The sequence below is a fragment of the Phyllostomus hastatus genome, unplaced genomic scaffold (genome assembly GCF_019186645.2).
Source record: "Phyllostomus hastatus isolate PE091 unplaced genomic scaffold, TTU_PhHast_1.1 phas_scaffold_78, whole genome shotgun sequence".
Taxonomy (NCBI): domain Eukaryota; kingdom Metazoa; phylum Chordata; class Mammalia; order Chiroptera; family Phyllostomidae; genus Phyllostomus; species Phyllostomus hastatus.
Genome location: NW_025334041.1, coordinates 48,120,137 through 48,141,526, shown reverse-complemented (window position 1 = coordinate 48,141,526; position 21,390 = coordinate 48,120,137). Strand labels below are relative to the sequence as shown.

The 21,390-nt window shown below is 38.8% G+C and overlaps 1 pseudogene; it reads right to left on the bottom strand.

The window, feature by feature from the left end:
- Positions 1-703: 703 nt before the first annotated feature.
- On the bottom strand, positions 704-804 carry LOC123812240 (annotated as a pseudogene).
- Between the last annotated feature and the right edge of the window lie 20,586 nt (positions 805-21,390).

Sequence of the window (21,390 nt, the reverse complement as noted above, 5' to 3'; positions counted from 1 at the left end):
AAAGTTTTAAATCAATTCAGGGTGCTCTTGCTGCACCTGGTGGCGTATGCCAGAAACTACTACCTAAATATTATCTCTGTATTTTTCATTTTTTATCCTTACCATTTTTTCAAGTTAGTTTCTGTGTCCCGTAATGTAGTGAATTTGCAACCTTTCACTCGCAGAAACAGAAAGGAAACGTCTAGTGAATGCCCACTAGAAGCCAATTACTATGCCTTGCCTATAATATCTTGTTTAACTCTCCCAATAGATCTGTGAATCTATGTCATTATTTTGATTTTATAAATAAATAATAGGTTCAGAGAGGTTTTATATCTTGTCCAAGGTCACACAGCCAGTAAGTGGGAGAATTAGGCTTTGAACCCAGATGATATCCACCTAGGCTCTTTCCACTACTCTGTACTCACACTGTGGAATACCCAATGACTGAGGGCTGCATTTTGGTTTTTAGATTTGTTTTTCTTTTGGCTATAACTGATTTCATTCATGTAACTGCATGACTTTTACTTTATAGCCTGCTGACAGCTTCTTCGAACCTTCCTACCCTTAGAACCTGTTTGCTTTTTCATAAATTGTGGTAAAATAGCCATAACATAAAATTTATCATTTGGCTATTTTTAAGTGTACAGTCCAGTGGCATTGAGTGCATTCATTGTTGTAGAACCATCACCACTATCCATATCCAGAATTTTTTCATCCTCAAAAAAATGTGGGACATGAGCTTGTGTATCATCCTTGCACATGGCCATGCTAATTTTCTCTGTATTGTTTCCATTTTAGTATACGTGCTGCCCAAGCAAGCACAGGGGCTATGCTTAAGTCACTGGTTTTCTATTCTTGGCTCCTCTCCTTTTCTTTCTTTCCTTCTGTGACCTGCAGCCTGCCACTTAGTAATGAAATGGAGTGTGCTAGTCATAGATGTGCCTGTTCAGAGTCATGAACAAGAGGAAGGAGAAATAAACATGATTCTTTGTAAAATGGCCTGGCTTGGATCTTGTTTTGTTCTGTCCCACCCATCCCCAGGAGTCTGAGCAAAGAAAGAGAGCATTCACAAACTGCCTAATTCAAATCTGAATCATTTTCAAAGGTGCTTAGCCCTTCAAATGATGAATTCATGACTCTGACTTGCTCTAATTCAGGGCCATTGAAGTGAGACCCAGAGTGCTGCTTAGTGCTAGGGCTGGAAGAAGAGGGGAGTCATCAAGTCCTGCCCTTGGTTCATGAATGAGACCACTGAGGCTCCAATCAGGCAGGAATCCTGACCCATCCAAAGCTCCCTCCACCTTAACATCTGCTGGCAAGTCTCACCTAATACCCTCCCATTCCCTCTTCAGTCTACTGAAAAGCCTTTTCCCCAAAAGCCTTTGTTTTTCTTTTTTTTTAAATCATTGTTCAAGTACAGTTGTATCCATTTTCCCCCCACCATTCCTCCCACCCCTCCCACCTCACCTCCCACGCTTGATCCTTCCTGCTTTGGCTTTGTCCACAGGTCCTTCATACATGTTCCTTGACACCCTTCCCCTTCTTTCCCCATTACCCTCCTCCCCTTTGGTTACTGTCAGTTTGTTTTTTATTTCAATGTCTCTGGTTATAATTTTTTTGCTTGTTTGTTTTGTTGATTAGGTTCCACTTATAGGTGAGATCCCCGAAAACCTTTTAAAAGTCTATTTAGTAGCCTCAAGCCCCATCAGCTCCTCACAACAGGGCCCTTTGATCCCTTGTATGCTCTAGGGCCAGGGCCAAGGGGCTACCAGAAGACTTTTAACAATTGGAACAACAATTAAAATAAAATAACAAAAAAATGGTGCTGTCACAGATGCTGTACTCTGCCACCCAGATCCCCACACCAGGACTGCAGTGTTTGCTTGCCAGCAGCTAGGAATGATGTTGACTCAACACCCACAGCTGCCAGTACACTCTGGAGGGCCCCTTCCCAGAGCAGCCTGCACCCAGTAGCTGGTGCCCCAGCACTGGACCACGTGAAGGGCCATCCTTGCTTCAGGCTCTCTGTGGGGCTGCTGAGGCCAGTCAGAATGACCCTGTACCCAGCTCCTCCATCTCAACAGTTTGTCTCTTTTCTCTCCCCACCAGTGCCAAACCAGATGCTCCCCTAATAAAACTCTGCACACTAATCATCCATCAGAGACTGCTCCCTGGGAAGCTGGTCTGCCACAGCTCCAAAGTAAAAACAATAATGAGGTTTTAGTTTGTAAACATTAATGGAAAGTTTACACATAGCACATGTGTCAACTGCATTTATTGCTCACTTTAGTATTCATAAACATTGCAGGGGTGTCCAACCTTTTGACGTCTCTGCCCAGCACTGGAAGAAGAGTTGTCTTGGGCCACATATTAAATACATTACAACACATAATCACAAAAAAATCTCATAATTCTTTAAGTAAATTTATGATTTTGTGTAGGGCCACATTCATAGCCATCCTGGGCTACATGTGACCCACAGGCCACAAGTGGGAAACCCCTGAAAGTGTCATTACCTCCAATAAACTATAGGTTAAAATTTATTCTACTTAAATCCCTGCCCATATATACTAGTTGCTCAGAAATCATACCTAATTATCAATTAATTGCAGCATTTATAGCCACATAATTTCAAAAGCAAAATTATTAGATTGAATAGTATGAAATTGCTAGTATGTGGCTTTTTTTGGTCTTTAAAAATGGCAATCATATATGGTTCAACATAACATCCTGTCAAAAATATTTACCAAAAGCCTGGCTCATGTGGCTCAGTTGATTGAAGTGTCACCCTGTGAACCAAAGTCTGTGGGTTTCATCCCCAGTCAGGGCACATACCTAGACTGTGGGTTCAATGCCTGTTTGGGGCATATATGGAAGACAACCAATAGATGTTTCTCTCTCATACAGATGTCTCTCTCTCTCTCCCCCTCTCTGTCTCTCTCTCTCTCTCTTCCCCCCTTCCTCTCTCTCTGCCCACTTCCCTTCTCTCTAAAAGCAAGGAAAAATGTCCTTGGGTGAGGATAAAAAATTACCAAAAAATTAGAACTTGGGATGTAGATGCAATTCTAATGAGTTTGCCTTCCAACAGTAAGTATGCTAGGGAATACAAAGATTTTTCAAAATGGCCTTGCTTCTTCACAATAAAGATGCTGTAAGCAGAGACAAAGTCAAGAGAAAGCCAAGAGCAAAAAAAGGAAACTGAAGCACAAACCTGTGTCACTCTGTGTGATTCACTGTCCTCCCTGCAGCACTGCCTGTCTCCAGGTTTCACCCTCCTCTCAAGCTCCCAGGTCCCGTCCCCATTTTCTCCTTTCCATCTTTCTATGCTTACTCTCTCCTCTAGAGGTTCTCCTCATCTGCAGGAAACCATGGCATGGAGCAGGGTCTATGGTTTAAGGTGAGGAAACAAGTTTTGTGTGATTTTCTCCTTTCCATGGAAGGCTTTTTCATGATAATTCCAACATTTGAAAATGTTCTTTGTTCATTATCCTTTCAGCTTCTCATGGCAATTCCCCAAATCTCTACAAGTAAATTAGCTGATGGACTTCTGCAAAAACTGTTTTTTCCCTACAAAACAGTTCATGGAAAAGAGGCTCTGAGTTTAGTCTGTTCCTGACATTTGATTATTTTGTTTATTGTGCCAATTCCACACATAAGCAAGCAATTGGGCTTCATATTTATACTTTATGCAATTTTAAAAACCTGATGATTGATGTAAAGCAGCAGTTCCCAAACTTTTTGGCACTAGGGATGGTTTCATAGAAAACAATTTTTCCATGAACTGGAGATAGTGGACTGGGGGCAAAGACAGGAAGCAGAGCTCAGGCAGTTATGCAAGCAAATCTTCATTTCCTTGCTAGCTTGTCCCTCACTTCCTGCTGTGCAGCCCAGTTCCTAACAATCCACAGACTTGTACTGGTCCGTGGCCCAGGAGTAGGGGACCCCTGGTGTAAAAGACTTAAAGCTACTGCCAATGTGGGTTCACCATGAGCATGACCTGCTGCATTCCCTTCTCCCTCACCCCATACAGGTATCTGTCAGAGTGCAGGAAGCTCAGGGAGCTCGGAGCCAAGAGACTCTGCATCTGCCCAAGACTCCCTCCCTAACCTGGTAGGGGCAGCTGGCAGCTGGGCTGATCTGGGCTAGAAGAACAGGAATGGTGTACATGCCCAGACTAAAAATCTTAGAGGAGGAGCATCAACATGTAAAACTATACCTGCTATCAGTTAAAATGTGAACTTACTTTAAAAACTGAGTTTCCAAGTGTAAGAGCAATGATTAGTGGAAAGCGGAGACATCAAGAAGACTTTTAAGAGAAGCAGTTTTAATAGAAATAATTTTTCTCTTTAAATTTTACAGGATGAAACAAGTGTAGGGATTAGCCAAAAAACATACATGCATAAGCCATAGACACAGACAACAGTGTGGCGATGGCCAGAGGGAAGTTGGGGGATGGGTGGAGGTGGGCAAAGGGGTCAGGGAATGGGGAAATCTGTAATAGTGTCAGTAATAAAAATAAAGTTAAAATGAATGTTGTTATGTGTTTTACAAAGGCAAGTGCATATTCTTGATAGAAAAAAATAGGACAATCATATATATATATATATATATATATATATATATATATACGCACACACACAAATACACATACAGGGTCTGGCACAAATAATGCCCCCTTTTATTACAAAATCTTTTCCTACAAAATCATAAGCATGTAATTCTGTAACATAACAATATTATACTCAAGTGCACCATATGACAGTTTAGGTGAAATGTTCAAATTAAAACTATAAATTATTATACCCATATTATTATCCTACCAACCACAGCAGGTGTTACTCTGCCAGACCCTGTACATATATGTATTTCTAGCTCCACAATCCAGAAATAACTGCTGTAAATATTTATAAAGAATTATTTAGGAAGGGGAGAATATGGTGGCTGGGTAGGTGGGAGCTGAGCCCATGTGCTAGTGCTCCCAGCACAAATTTTCAGCTGATCTTCTGAAAAGTGACCTGAACAATCAACAGAAACTTAGCTGATAAGAATTTTTGAAGCCAAAAAGTACAGATGATGCTTTGTACCATCTGGTAAGAGATTTTATAGATTGAAGGGAAAATGCCATTCACAAGGTGCCTGCAGCAGAAGAGAGAACAGACAAGAGAAAATGCAGTTTAGTAACTTGCTCCCTTCTCAGAGTGGGGGCCCAGATCCTGCACAGGGAGCCTCCAACCCTAATCAGGAGAGACTTGGGAAGCTATATGCCAACCCATGGCATCCATAGATGTCATGCCAACCAGGAGAGTTCAAGAGAGAAATTGTCTCCTAAAACTGTGAGAGGCACCAGCAGGTTGCAGCCAGCCCTGACTGAGAAAGATTTTTTGCCTTTTGGGGAGGTGGAGTGCGTGGAGAGCTAGGCAGTGGTTTGGTGATGCAGTGTGGGTGCCACATAGGGACTTTTTTAAAGAGGGGAGTTGAGGCATAGCTGGTCAGGGACCCCACACAGGCACTCAGTGGCTCTGCAGCAGAGGCCAGACCAAAAGCACAGTTCATGCCCACTGAATCCAGCTTAGCAGGAAGAGTAGAAGAAGCCTGTATGCCAAAAATATTGTGGGGCCCCATCCAGAGCAACTGGCCAGTGAGGGGCTGCATGCAGAATGAAGGGTCTTGGTCTGAGCCTCCTGTGAGAGCATTGAGCTAGGAGCTAGATGAGCAAAAGCTGAGCACCTGAGATTCTTTGCAGACAGACAGGGCCAGTCACACCATGCAGTACAAAGCCCTGGGAAGAAGAAGACATACCCAAGCCCCACCTGCAGAATTACAAACTCTACAGAACAGTAAGGCCAGGCTCAAGAACCCCCTGCCAGGCACATATCTGCAAGGGAAAGAAAGAGAATCTCCAAAGGAACTCTTCATGAACTTTCATCAAACACTATGCTGGCTCCTCCTTGGGCTCTATTCCACTGAAAACAGCAGAGCAGAGAGATTAGAAACTGGCACAACAAGGAGTGTTCAGGGCCCCTCCCAGTCTCAGCTCTTTCACAGAGTTGCCATTAGTGCCAAGCAGAAAAGAGCTGACCTTTTACACAGAGTGGCTCCTCCCATGAAACAGCTAATTCATCAGAAACTACACATCATTGGAAATGATCTGGGGCAGACCAAGATGTGTGGTACAGAGGCAGGGGAAAACACCCACTCTCTTCCCTGAAGACTGAACAGAGCCTCCCAGAAGAGAACCATGCATCATACTCTCCCAATAGCACCAGAAACCCCTTTTCGAGGCAGGTGGAGATGGTATAGGCAGTGTTCTCAGACATTAGATGAACCACCCCTCAGTCTTGTGCTGATAAAAAGCCAGTGGGGCAAAACAGCAAGGACTACCCAAGCCCTAAGGAGATAGTCACAGACTGTGGATCACTTGTAGCCTCAAACAGGCCTCCTAAAGCTAGACTGTGACACCAACTGACACTATCAGGGATGGACCCAGAGAAAGAAGACAGTAGGCAAACAAACACTAGACTCTGCTGAGACAAATTCCACCTCATTCTTTTTCATTATTTGCATTATTTTTTCTCCTACATAGCTTTTCAACATTGTTTCTTTGTCTTCAATTTTTTTCCCATTATTTCACTATTTTTATTTTACTTTATATATTTTTTGGTTTTATTATTATTTATTTTAGTTTTATTTAAAATCTCATATTTACTCTTCCCTTCTCTTATTTCATTTTGCCTTCATCCTTCCGGTTCTTATTTTTGTTTTAAATTTTATTTTTCCTTTTATATGCCTAGTTTCTATTCCTAACTAGTATTTTCTCCTCCTTTCATCCTCCCCAAACCATCTTTCTCTCCATGAGTCATTTCATAATATTTTTCCCTTTCTTAAAACATCCTTATTCTCATTCCACCTGTATTAATATTTGCTTGGTTGCCCTTGATGTTGGGGTTGTCATTGCATTTCTTTCATTTTATTCCTAGTAGTTACTATTTTATTAATTTAAATCTCATACTTCATGTTCCCCAATCCTACTCCATTTTTTCCTTTCTTCTGCCCTGTTTTATTTTTCATTTTAAATTTTATTTTCTCCCTTTCATAGCCTAGTTTCTAACCCTTATACTTATTAATTTCTTCTCCTTCCAGCCTCTCAAAGCCTTTTTTGTCCTTTAGGTATCTCACAATCTTTTCTTCCTTAAATATTCTGATTTTCTTCACACCTTTATTAATCTTAGCTCATCTGTCATGGACATTGCTGCTGTACTTGTTTTTCTTCAATTTAGTTCCTATTTTTTCACTATTTTTTCAATCCTCATATGTACTCCTCCCTTTTCTTACTCCATTTTGCCCTAGTCCCTCCCTATTTTATTTATGCTGTAAATTTCATTTTCTCATTTTGTTCATCTTGTTTCTATTCCCACTCTTATTATTTCTCCTCCCTGACTCTCTCAAAATCATTTTTCTTTCCATTCATCATCTTATATTCTTTTTTCCTTTAGCACAATATTCTTATTCTATCTACATTTATTAATCTTTTGCTGGTGTGGGTTTTGTTAGCTGGGTTGTTTCATTTCACTCTGGCAGCTCCTGTACAAAAGCATATAAGACATGGTAAGAGCAGAACTCTCAACAAGCCAGCCAGAGGGGAGAACCCACCAATTAATGAGCCAACAATAACCAACACCAAGTTACAAGAGACCCCACATAAACTGCATATAAGGCATTTGTAGAGCATCTAGCTCAGGAATTCAAGGAGACTGCACCACTGAGTTCCACAGGTCAGCTACCACAGAAGGACACCCCACAAAGTTAGGGAGTCAAAAAAGATCAATCTACTACACAGAAACAAGCAAAAAGAGTCACCTAAATTGGGGATACAAAGAAAAAAAATAATCAAAAGAAAAGGAAAATCCCCAGAAACAGTGCTAAGAAAAATGAAGGCAAGCAATTTATCAAACATAGAGTTCAAAGTAATGGTTATAAGGATGCTAAAGGAACTCAGTGTAAACTGCAAGGAACTTAGGAATATTTCAGCATGAAAAAGGACATAGAAACTGTAAATAAGAACCAAGAGAAAATAAAGAATACATAAAAAGGAGTTAAAAGCATGCTAGAGGCAGATGATTGGATCAGCAAGCTGGAAGACAAGGTAGAAAAAACACCTAATCAGAGCAACAAAATGAAAAAAAAAAGACTAAAAAAGAACAAAAATAGATTAAGGGAGCTTCAGGACATAAAACATAACAATATTCACGTCATAGGGATATCAGAGAAAAGCAAAGAAGCAAGGGATAGAAAACTGGTTGAAAAACTGACAGAAAACTTCCTTAACTTGGTAAAGAAAAACATCAAACAAATTCAGGAAGCACAGAGGGTCCCAGTCAAGATAAATGTAAGGAGGCCAACTCCAAAACACAACATAATTAAAATGGCAAAATTTAAAGACAAAGAGATAATTTAAAGGCAGCAAGGAGAAACAGATAGTAACATAAAAGGGAGTTCCGATAAGGCTTTCAGCTGATTTATCAACAGAAACACTACAAGCCAGGAGGAAATGGCACAAATTATTCAAAGTACTAATGAAAAGCAAAGACATGGAACCAAGACTACTCTACCTAGCAAGGATCTCATTTAAATGGAAGTTGAAATAAAGAGCTTCCCCAACCAAAAAAAAATTAAAATTAAAAAAAAGGCTGAAAGAGTACATGTCCACCAATCTGCAAGATATGCTAAAGGGACTGCTTTAAAAAGCTAATGAAAATGAGAGAGAAACATGAGCACAAAAGGAAAAAATGGCAATGAATAAATACCTATTAATAATAAGCTTAAATGTAAATGTATTAAATGTCACAGTCAAAAGACATAGGATAGCTGAAAGAATAATAAAACATGACCTGCATATATACTCTCTACAAAAGACACACCTCAGAAGAAAAGGTCTACACAGAAAAAGTGAAGGAAGGGAAACAAATATTTCCAGAAAAGGACATGAAAAATGCTGGGGTAGCAATACTTATATCAGAAAAAAATAGACTTCAAAACAAAAGCAGTAACAAGAGGCAAAGAAGGTCACTACATAATACTTAAAGGAGCAGTCAAACAAGAAGACGTGACCCTTGTAAACATATATGCACCCAACATAGGAGCACCTAAATATATAAAGAAAATCTTGGAGGTCTTCAAGAAAGATATTGACAACACACTCATCACAGGGGATTTTACCACCCTGCTGTCAACAATGGATAGATCTTCCAAATAAAAAATCACCAGGGATACTGTGGTATTGATCAACACTCTAGATCAAATGGATGTTTCATCAGAAACTGTCCCCCAGGACATTTCACCCCAAAGGAGTAAAGTATGAATTCTTCTCAAATGCACATGGATCATTTTCAAAGAGAGACTAAGGAGTAAAGTATGAATTCTTTTCAAATGCACATGGATCATTTTCAAAGAGAGGCTACATGGGAGGACATAACACAAGCCTTAACAAATTCAAGAAAACTGAAATTATATCAAACATGTACTGAGATCACAATGGCTTGAAACTAGAAATCAACCTCAAGGAAAAAACTCAAAAAAATTCAAATACATGGAGACTGAATAGCATGTTATTAAATAATGAATGGGTCAACAATGATATCAAGGAAAATCAAAAGTATCTGGAGACATATAAAATGAACACACAATAACCCAAAACCTATCAGACACAATGAAAATAGTGAAGAGGGAAGTTCATAGCAATACAGGTCTAACTAAAGAAGACAGAAAAATCTCAAACAACCTAACCTTACATGTAAAAGAACTAGAGGAACAACAAAGCCCAGGGTGAGTAGAAGGAAGGAAATAATCAAAAATTAAATGACGTAGAGACTAAAAGAACAATTCAAAGTATCAATAAGTCCAGGAGCTGTTTCTCTAAAAAGACAAACAAATTTACAAAACTTTAATGAAACCAATCAAGAAAAACAGGGAGAGGACCCAAATAAATAAAATCAGAAATGAAAGAGAAGTTAAAACTGATAACACAGAGATACAAAGGACTGTAAGAAATTACCATGAATGACTCTATGTCAAAAAATTGGACAACCCGGGCAAAGGGGACAAATTTCTAGATACCTACAATCTGCCAAAATTGAATCAGGAAGAAGCAGAAAACCTGAATAAAATAATAACAACTAGTGAAATTGAAGCAGTAATCAGAAACCCCCTGGCACCAAAAGCCCTGCACCATATGGCTTTACAGGTGATTTTTACCAAACATTTAAGGAAGAACTAACTCCTAACCTTCTCGAGCTATTCCAAAAAATTAAAGAAGAGGAAGCCTCCCAAACTCTTTTTACAAGGCCAGTGTCATCCTAATTACAAAACCTGGTAAAAACATAACAAAGAAAACTACCAGCCAATATCGCTGATGAACATAGATGCTAATATCCTCAACAAAATACTGGCAATATGGATTCAGAAACACATTAAAAATATCATACACCATGATCAAGTAGGATTCATCCCAGGGATGCAAGGATGGTACAATATTCACAAATCAATAAATGTAATATACCACATAAAAAAAGGACAAAAATCACATGATTTTATCAATAAATGCTGAAAATGCATTTAATACAGTATGGCACCCATTTATGATAAAAACACTCAGCAAAGTTGGAATAGAGGGAGCACATTTCAACATAATAAAAGCCACAATGAGCCTGCAGCCAACATTATATGCAACAGGCAAAAACTAAAAGCTTTTCCTTTAAGATCAGGAATAAGAGATGGGTGTCTGCTTTCACCACTTCTGTTCAACATAGTATTGGAAGTTCTAGCCACAACAATCAGACAAGAAAAAGAAATAGAAGGCATCCAAATTGGAGAAGAAGAAGTAAAACTGTCATTATTCACAGATGACATGATAGTGTATATAGAAAACCCTATAGTCTCCACCATAAAATTACTCAAACTAGTAAGTGTATTTGGTAAACACAAATATTTTTAGCCCAATACAAAGTCAATAATCAGAAATCAATGGCATTTGTGTGTGCCAACAATGAAATATCAGAAATAAAATCTAGGAAAAATCCCACTTACTATAGCAATAAGAAAAATAAAGTACCTAGGAATAAATTTAACCGAGGAGGTAAAAAATCTATACTTGGAAAAATATAAAACACTGAGGAAAGAAATTGAGGTAGATACAAATAAGCAGAAGTATATACTGTGTTCATGGATTGGAAGAATTAACATTATTAAAATATCCACATTACCCAGAACAATCTATAGATTCAACGTAATTCCTAGTAAAATACCAATGGCAACCCTGGCTGGTGTGGCTCAGCCTCTGACCAAAAGGTCACCTGTTCAATTCCCAGTCAGGGCACATGCCTGGGTTGTGGGCCAGGTGCCCTGTAGGGGGCGCATAAGAGGCAACCACACATTGACATTTCCCTCCCTCTCTCTCTCCCTTCCCCTCTCTCTACAAATAAATAAAATCTTTAAAAATAATTAAAAATAAAATACCAATGGCATATATCACTGATCTAGAACAAATACTCCAAAATGGACCCAATAAAGACCCTGAATAGCCTCAGTAATCTTGAGAAAGAAGAACAAAGTTGGAGGGATCACAATATCCAACATAAAACTGTACTACAAGGCCACTGTAACCAAAAGAGTTGGGTACTGACATAAGAACAGACACATAGATCAATAAGAACAGACACACAGAAATAAACCTATGTCTCTATGGTCAGTTAATATTTGACAAAGGAGCATTCATTGCTCCTGAATTAGCATTCATTGGCATAAAAATAGTCTCTTCAATAAGTGGTGTTGGGAGAACTGGACTGGTACATGCAAAAAAATGAAACTAAATCACCATCTTACACCATACACCAGAAAAAAAATCAAATTGGATAAAAGACCTGAATATAAGTTGGGATATCATAAAAGTCCTAGCAGAAATCATAAACCATAAAATTTCAGATATCCTACATAACAATATTTTTGCTACTATATCTCTTAGGGTAAGGGAAATAAAGGAAAAAATAAACAAATAGCACTGCATCAAATTAAAAAGTTTCTGCATGGCTAAAGAAACCATCACCAAAATTAAAAGGAAACCAACTATATGGGAAAACACTCTTGCCAATGATACATTAAACAAGGGTTTAATCTTCAAAATATGTAAAGAACTCATATGACTCGGCACATGGAAGACAAATAACCCAGTTAAAAAATGGAAAAAGGACCTGAACACACAATTCTCCAAGGAGTACAGACAGAGGGCCATAGACATATGAAAAGATGCTCAATATTGCTAGCCATGAGAGAGATGCACATTAAAACTACAAAGAGATATCACCTCATACCTACCAAAATAGCTATCATTAATAAATCAACAAACAAGTGCTAGCGAGGATGTGGTAAAAAGGGAACCCTAGTGTACTGTTGGTAGAAATGCAGACTGATGCAGCTACTTTGAAAAACAATATAGAATCTCCTCAAAAAATGGGAAATGGAACTGCCTTTTGACCCAGCCATTCCACTGCTAGGATTATACCCTAAGAATCCCAAAACATCAATTCAAAATAACTTATACACCCCAATGTTCATAGCTGCACAATTTACATAGCCAAGTGTTAGAAACAACCAGAGTGCTCATCAGTAAATTAGTGAATCAAAAAACTGTGGTACATTTACACAATGGAATACTATGCAGCAGAAAGAAAGAAGGAACTCTTATCTTGTGCAGCAGTATGGATGGAACTGGAGAATATTATGCTAAGTGAAATAAGCCAGTTGGTAATAAACAAATACCATATGATCTCACTTATAAGAGGAAACTAATGAACAAAATAAACTAACGAGCAAAATAGAACCAAGGGATGGAAACATGGAACAGACTGACAGCAGCCAGAGGGGAATGGGGAGGGAGATAATGGTGAAAAGAAGGGGAAAGCACTAGTCAAAGTACATGTATGAATAACCCATGGACATGGGCAGTGGTGTGGGGATTGACTGTGGGGGGGATGGGTGGAGGAGGACAAAGGGGGAAAAATTGGGACAAGTGTAATAGAATAACAATAAAAATAATTTAAGTAAAAAATACTAAACTAAAAAGAATTAATTGATTTTCTTGGATTTAGCAGAAAAAAGAAAAAAATTCATTGAAACTAAAGTAGTTGGTGAATTTTATATACATATTTCCTCAAAACAAGAGCTATTAGTTACTAAGGAACTCTTCAAATAAATTACAAAAATGAGGCTTTGATATTGGGCTTCATGTATTTTTTTAAAGTTTATGCTTTTTAATGGCCATAAGTGTAGGTGTCCAGATACTGAGCTTGAGATCTAATTGAAACCAAAGCCACCATTGTTAGGTTAAAAACAACAAAATACTTTGTCAAAGAGGGAGGGAATGAAAAGTAGAGTGATGGAAGGAAAGGGAAAGAGAAAGAGAGAGAGAGAGAACACACCACTTTTATAACTTTATACCTAAGTCTACTCTCTGAATGATACATCAAAAAAAAAATTATGAGGGAAAAGCTGAACCGCAAAGAAATACATGTTACTTAAGTGCAAACCACTTTCAGGAATAAAAAAACATATTTACCACAAAGAGATGTTTATATGGAGTACCCACTAAAAATTCTAACTGATTTTATTTCAGAGTGTTCATTACTATTTCTTATACAACACCAACTGCTCAAAATCTAACTAGCTTTATCTTTTTTTCTCTTTATTTATTTTTATTTTTTATTACATTTGGGGTGACATTGGTTAATAAAATTATACAGGTTTCAGGTGTACCATTCTATAATACATTATTTGTATATTGTATTATGTGTTCACCACCCAAGTCAAATCTCCTTCTATCACCATCCATCCCACCCTAACTGGCTTTATCTTTAGACTGTAATTTTCTTGTAGAACCAGGGTGTCCAATCCACAGCCCATGGGCCATTTGTGGCCCAGGATGACTATGAATGAGGGCCAACACAAAATCATGAATTTACTTGAAACATTATAAGATGTTTTTGTGATTATGTGCCATAATATATTTAATGTGTGGCCCAAGACAACTCTTCTTCTTTCAGGGTGGCCCAGAGACACCAAAAGTTTGGACCCCCTGTAGAGTATTTCATTTTATTTCCCAGTGTATCTACTGGCCATTGTTTTTCTTGTTAAAAAAGAGAAAGAGAAAGACTTAAGCCACCATCTCATTGATAACAGGCTATAGTGACACTTCTAGATCCTAATCACATTACTGGTGAAATATTACCCATTTTCCTCCTGAACATGTTTCCATGGAGCCCTCTGACTTCCTGTTCTAACTTGGACTCACTGCTGTCTAGGCACACAGAGCAACTGTCACCATCCTAGGATTTCTTGTCATTATCCTTTCGATCCCATGTTTTCCTCTTTGGCTGCTTTTTGCTTGGCTCTAGGAGAGCTCTAATTCTTCTAGAAAAAAATACATAGAAGCAATCCTTCTGAGTCCTGGCCTGTGTCCAAAGATATTTTTATGCTTAGTGTAGTTGGTATTTATTTCTTCATTCAGATCATTTCCCTCAGAATCTGGAACTCACCATTTCATTGTCTTTTAACATCCAAAGTTGCTGATGGGAATCTGACCCAATTTGACTCCAATCCCTTCACAGGCAATCTTGTTTTCTTTCTGAAAACTTTAAGGATATTTGTTTTATTCCTGCAGGGAAGAAATTTCAACAATGTATATCTAGATAGTCCCTTTCAATCTAAAGACCCATGTCATTTCTCTATTTTGAAAAAAGTTAACATTCTCTTTCCATATTCTTTCCATCCTTTGGAGACTCTTGTTGAAAGGGATGGAGGGTAAACTGCTTAGATCTTTTTTCAGCCTTTTCTCATCTTTTTCATCTCTTTTTACATCATATCTTTAAGTTTTGGAAGACTTCTCTTTTTTTTCAACTTTATCTCCCATATTACTAATTCAGTCTTTGGCTGCATCAATTTTATTTTTTTAGACTTTTGTAGAATTTTGAAATTAATTTTGGTAGACTTCAAGATTTCCTTTTTCAGTTCTAGATTTCTGATCATTCCTTGAAATGGTAACTTGCTTTCAATTTATGCATAAAACTGATTTACTCTTAAATCTCCCCAAGTGTTCCTATGAAACCTTCTCAAAAGTTCTTTTCCTCCCAGCATTCTCTTCACTTCCCCTAGTGGTATTTTACCTGTTCTGCTTATTCATGGTGTAACTTCTTCTTTGCCCTGACGGTTTATTTAATTACCTGGTTGTCTTTGTCCTTGCATGTAGGCAAATGGAGGGCCAGTTTACTCTGGGCTTTCCCTGCATGCATTTTGAGCAGTATTTTGAGAGGTGATGACTCAGAATCAGGAAAGTCAGGGTGAGTCATCCCAGGTAGGCTTGTGTGTTTTGTGTTTATCCTGGGGGCAGAAGTAAGCCAATCACAGTAAAGGCAAATGCATTAATATGACTAGGAAGAAAGTGCTATATTGGGTATAAAAATAGAGAGATGGTATTAGAAGATTTAGGGTGAGTATAAGATGATGATTGACAGAGGATTTTTCATGAAGGGAGAGATATATCAATGTAATGAGAAATGAGAACACTTCTAAGTCACTGATCACCAAAGACTCTACCACTAGCACCACCTGCTGCTGTCATCCTATAATGGACCAAACCAGGGTTCATCCATGGGCCACCTTGATGCATGACCCAACAGTTACTGTTGATGAAAACAAGTTTTTATTTATAGGATTCCAACCTCACAGGGGCTGAAAACACTCCTGCTCAGAGCCCTGTGCTCCCATAAAACCCAGCACTTCCCCTGCTCTCCATCAGCCTATAAGCCCAAACCATGCCCAGAAGTTCCCCCATGTCCTTAACTGTTCTTAAGCTGGCTGTGCAAACAGGTCTCCATCCTCTCTTGAAGGTACATTCATGGTTTTCAGAGTCACCATTGTCTTACAGCAGCTCTCTCCTTCAGGATCTGTTATACATTGTCCTCAGCTTCCATGTAATGGTTCAGGGAAACATGTATCATGTTACACTGGATCATAGTGGAGTCCAGGGAGGCACAGATCCCAAGAGTGTGACTTCTCCATACATCCTTCATAGGAGCAGAAGTCTGCACCTCAACAGTCCCAGTTTGGCTCCAAGCACCTCCCATTAATCCGTGCTTGATTAAACAGGTTCCTACACAGCTCCATCAGTTCTCCTTACACCCTTTCCTTCAGCCTGCATTGGCTGCTACTTCACTATAGACTGTATGGCATCTTCCTCTTTAATACCCCAGGTGTCATGATGTAAAAACCCCTTCTCTTTCAGACTGTCCTTATTTCAAATGCTTAGCCTGGAACTTCCCACATGACCTCATGTCCAGCTCCTCCTGTGGTACTTTTGTGCTACTTTTGCCAGTCCCCTGTATATTTTACTTTCTTTTGGCTGCCATTTTTAGTCAGGGCAAGAGTTTCCTGTTACATAGGGGCATCCAGGGTGGGCATCTACCTCCCATGGCTATGTCATGAGTCACAATACATCCTTAAAGTCACCCAGGACAACAGCCCAGCTATTAACTTGCCATCATTATGCAAAGTATTTTAAATGTCATATCACCCATTTCCCCATTCCCCCAATCAAGGTTTATGAAGGTGTATGCTCTGCTACTTTGTGGGGGACCCTGCTCTGCACCCTGTTACAATCACAAGAGAGACTTAAAGGCTGACTTCCATTTTTGACTTGCTTGCCCAGGAAACAGAAATATCTCCTCCTGTCTCTCCATGGGGTCCTGCAGAACTGAGACAGAAGCTATGAAGCAATCAAGGAGAGCAGAAGCCCTGCAATTCAAGGTCCAAGGGTCCAGCATAGTTCTGGCAGACTGCTCAAGCTCTGGCCTAGTTGCCACTTTGGGCAGCCTGCCTTACTGCTCAACACCACCATGATGAAACCATGTCCCTTCCTAGTTGACCCTCCAGGTCAATTTAACAAATATCTTTGCTGCAATTTAACAAACAACTTTGATTAGGGCAGCAACCTTGATCAACTTTGCATGCTAGCAGAAGTTTTTCTTTCTAAACTACTACTATATGGAAATAATCATATTCAAAACTAAAAAGAACAATATAAGTAATCCTCAGTCTTAGTTCATTTGGGCTGCCATGACAGAATACCATAGACTGGGTGGCTTATAAACAACAGAAGTTTATTTCCTACAGTTCTGGAGGCTGGAAGTCATTATGGTGCAATCATGGTTAGTCCTGGTGAGAGCCCTCTTGGTTCACAGACAGCTGTCTTCTCAATGTATCTTTACATAGGGGAATAAACAATGGAACTTTCTGGAGTCTTTTTCATAAGAGCAGCTATCCCATTTAGAGGGATACACCCTCATAACATAATTACCACCCAAAGGCCCAGTCTACTAAAACTATCACATTGTTGGGGGAATAAGATTTCAACAAATGAACCTGGGGTGGATAGAAATATTCCATCTACACCACCCAGCTTCAACAACTATATCAACATTTTGCCACTTTAAGAACCTACTTTTAAGCAACACTCATTTTTCAAAATGAGACTCTCCTTTTTAATAAAGATGTGTCTAAGCCCCACCTCTTGAAACTCTGTGATTGGGCCCCCTGAAACATAATTTCCCACATCTTTGCAAGTGATTTTGATGCCCACAAAAAACTGAGAGCCAGTGCTGTAATGAAATGAGATCAACAGCATAATTCTAGCATATGTGTCATTCAAAAGTCTTTGATAAATAACAGGATACCAAGAAGACATAAAGAAAAAAATGAATACATCAGTCTACATGAAAAATGTAAATGGTAGTAGAGCAAAAGACCACAAAAGAAAAGAAGGGCAAATATATAATAAGAAAAATATTTTCAACATAGATAATAACCTTAATTCATGGAGAGTTCTTATAAATTAGTAATATTTATCTGAAATAACAGTATTTCTAAAATCCCACAAAGACTAGGAACCGGGAAAGGCTGTTCAGAGTTAGAAGAGAATCTGAAAATAGCCAATAAATCTAAGTATAGATGCTCAGTCTCTTTAGAAGTCAGGAAAATATAAATTAAGTTGATAAGAAACCATTTCTACCCATTATATTGGCCAAAGTTTAAATGATTCCTAATCCTATGTTGGTAAGGTTTGGGAAGTAGACTGCTCCCATTCACTAATAGTAGGACAGTAAATTGCTGCAAACTTTATTTATTTATTTTTATCTTCACTCCAAGACAGTTTTTTCATTGCTTTCAAAGACAGAAGAAGGGAGAGAGGTAGGGAGAGAGAGATGTGAGAGAGAAGCATTGATTGGTTGCCTCCCAAAAGTGCCCATACTGAGGATCACACCCACAACCTATGTATGTGCCCTGGCCAGGAATCAAACCCGCAACATTCTGGTTATTGGATAACGTACCAACTGAGCCACACCAGCCAGGGCTGCTGCAACCTTTTTAACATGGTAATCAGGCACCATGCTCAGGAAACCAACAGTGAAGGGAAGGAAGCTAGGATTCAAATCAATAATTTGGAACATAAGGAATAAATATTCAACCAGAACAAAACTAAGAAACAAGAATTCAAAAAGAATTCAAAAAGACAAGAAGAGTTTAAGACTCTGGGACATCTCCAAAAGGGCCAACATCCAAATCATAGGGATACCAGAAGGTGAAGAGGAAGAGCAAGATATTGAAAATTTATTTGAAGCCCTGGCTGGTGTAACTCAGTGGATTGAGTGCACCCTGAGAATCAAAGGGTTGCCAGTTCAATTCCCAGCCAGGGCACATGCCTGGGTAGCGGGCCAGGTCCCCAGTGGGGACCACATGAAAGGCAACCACATATTGACGTTTCTCTCCCTTTCTCCCTCCCTTCTCCTCTCTCTAAAAATAAATAAATAAATAAAATTTAAAAAACCACAGTTTAAAAATAAAAGAAAACTTATTTGAAAAAATGATGAAAGAAAATTTTCCTAATTTGGCAAAGAAAATAGACATATAAGTCCAGGAAGCACAGAGAATCCTGAAGAAGTTAAACCCAAAAAGTTGCACACCAAGATATATCATAATTCAAATACAAAAGGTGAAAAATAAAGAGAGAGTTTTAAAAGCAGCAAGAGAAAGTCAGAGAGTTACTTACAAAGGAGTTCTCATAGGACTATCAGCTGATTTCTCAAAAGAAACTTTGCAGGCAAGAAGGGAATGGCAAGAACTATACAAAGTGATGAAAAGCAAGGACCTACAACCAAGATTACTCTATCCAGCAAAGCTATCATTTAGAATGGAAGGGCAGATAAAGTGCTTCCCAGACAAGGTAAAGCTAAAGCCCTTACCTTTTCCTTATTATCATCATCAAGCCCTTATTATGTAAAATATTAAAGGAACTTATCTAAGAAAAAGAAGATAAAAAATATGAACAATAAAATGACAACAAACTCACAACCACCAACAAATGAATCTAAAAAACAAAAACAAACTAAGCAAACAACTAGAACAGGAATAGAATCAGATATGGAGATCATTTGGAAGGTTATCAACAGGGAGCGGGAGGATGAGGGTAAATGCATGGGGATTAAGAAGCATAAATTGTAGGTACAAAAGAGACAGGGTGGAGTTAAGAATAATATAGGAAATGGAGAAGCCAAAGAATTTACATGCACAACTCATGGGCATGATCTAAGTGGGGGGATCACTGGAGGGAAGGGAGTACCGAGTGGTGGGGAACAAAGGGGGAAAAACCGGGACAACTGTACTAGCATAATCAATAAAATATACTTTTAAAAATGTACAATGCACACATACTTAGACCCCAAAATCCTAATTCAGGGTATCCAGCCAGGAGAAATAAGTATATAAGTATATTAAGAGATGAGGCCTGTCCATAAAAAGTCCAGTCATTGCTCATATAATGAAAACCATTTGCATGGCATTGATGTACCCTGGCAGCCAAAAAGAGTGGACTAGAATGTTCATGTGTGAAAAAAGACAATTTCACTGTACTAGTCAGTGGGAGCAGTAGACACAGTTGAGTGAGCATGTGTACTCCACGATCATCACATTCAAAATGACTGAGTAAGTAGAGCAACGAATCTGCAACAAACTTTGCATTAAGCTTGAACATTCCTCTGCAGAAACTATTTGGATGATTCAGAAGGCTGCAGCTATGGGCAGCTGGTGATTGGCAGCTTCTTCATGACAATGTGCTGCCTCAGGACTCATGTCTTGTGCAGTTTTTTTGAGAAACATCAAATCACTGAGGTGACTCAGCCTCCCCACAGCCCAGGTTTGGTGCCCTACAACTTCCGGCTTTTCCCAAAACTAAAATCACCTTTGAAAGAGAAGTGATTTTAGACCATCGATGAGATTCAGGAAAATACAACAGAGCAGTTTATAGTGGTTGGGAGAACTGTGTGAGGTCCCAAGGTGCCTACTTTGAAGGGAACTGAGGCATCATTGTCTTGTGTACAATGTTTCTTGTATCTTCTTTAGTAAATGTCTATTTTTCATATTACATGGCTCAATACCTTCTGGACATACCTCATATATGCTTTATAATAATATCAGTAACTAACATTTACTGAGTGTGTACTGTATACCAAGAGCTATGCAAAATGCATTCCAGAGGAGGTCTGAATTAATCTTCATAACAATTTAATGAAGTACTTACCTTTATCTCATAGATAAGGACTACAATTTAGCACAGTTATATGGGTTGCCAAAGTTTTTTTTTAATTGTGCTAGTATGTGGGATTGGAACTTGAAACCTGTTACTACAACTGCCAAGTTCATGTTCTTAGCCACTGCAGTGTGCTGTCAAACTAGAGACAATCACACAAAAAAAAATGTAACCCATTTAAAACAAACAAACAAAAAAAGAAAATGTAGCCCTTGATAGAGAAGTAGTCTTAACAATGATGTCAACCACTAGAAACACAAAATGTCCAGTCCTGCTTTGGTTTCATAATTAAAACCCACTTCAATGGTAAGGAAAACAGAACAAATACATTTTCTGTAGAAATAGAAAGAAGTTGTGATGCGGAAGAGACAAGTATGAAAGTCTGTGCTGGGTGGGTGGTTTGGAAAGAGATTTTTCTCCAAAGCCACCTCAACTTTCAGTAAATGCCTGATTAGAGGATTTCTGACTGTGCCATGGATGGACAAAGTGCAGTTGCCCCCCAGATTCCCATCAGAAGCAGCTCTGCTGGCTTCACCTGAACTGGCCCTCTCAAGAAAAAGCGTTGAGGTTTGAATTGGCAGAGGAATGGTGATATTCAAAATTCACAGAGCACTGGAACATGGCCTCAATTTTCCTAGAAAATGAACACTTGTTTGTTTCATTATCTTGGAATTTGAAGAGGGTGTCATGAATACTGTGTTCTCACCAAGCCTGTGGCTGACTCT